The following is a 726-nucleotide window of genomic DNA, read 5'->3' as shown; positions in this document are numbered from 1 at the left end:
AAATCTTAGAAAAAGATAAATCTTAGAAAAAGATTTATTTTTACGAAGAATCTTGCGGAGAAAGACTCGAACAAGGTTGCCGCGTAGCAACCAGCGTAAAAGCTGGTCGCTACGTAGCGACCGAGCTCTCATCGAAGCTCGGTCGCTACGTAGCGACCGAGCACGTACAAGGCTCGGTCGCTACGTAGTGACCGAGCACGTACACGGCTTGGTCACTACGTAGCGACCGGGTTCTCACCGAAGCTCGGTCGCTACGTAGCGACCGAGCACGCACACGTCTCGTTCGCTATGTAGCGATCGTGCTTTCTTAAAAATCGATACGACACGAATCCATGCATTCTCGTCTACTCTTTAATGCTATCTCCCGAAGACCGTAGTCAACCCATTTCATGTTTCACGTCATTTGAAGTCATCAATCGAACTTTACGATAAAAACCACGGAAAGTTTGTTTTTATCGAAAGAGGCCGTAATAAACGTTTCGAGTCAAACAACGGCCCAAAGAGACCTAATACGTGACTCGAAACCCACTTACGGTTTCTTAACCAAAAGCCCATAAACCGTGGGACGGTTTATGCTTGGTTTGCAAGGAAAGATAAATGTCAAGTTTCCGCGGATAAATACGAAGTATTCGAAGATAATTAGAATAATCAGGGAAAAACAGAAAATCTTCATTTTTAAGTTATGAAGGCTTAAGGGCAGAAGAGGAAAAAGCGTAAACCGACCTA

Source organism: Brassica oleracea, chromosome C3 (assembly GCF_000695525.1).
Source record: "Brassica oleracea var. oleracea cultivar TO1000 chromosome C3, BOL, whole genome shotgun sequence".
Lineage (NCBI taxonomy): Eukaryota > Viridiplantae > Streptophyta > Magnoliopsida > Brassicales > Brassicaceae > Brassica > Brassica oleracea.
This window is presented reverse-complemented; position numbering follows the sequence as displayed.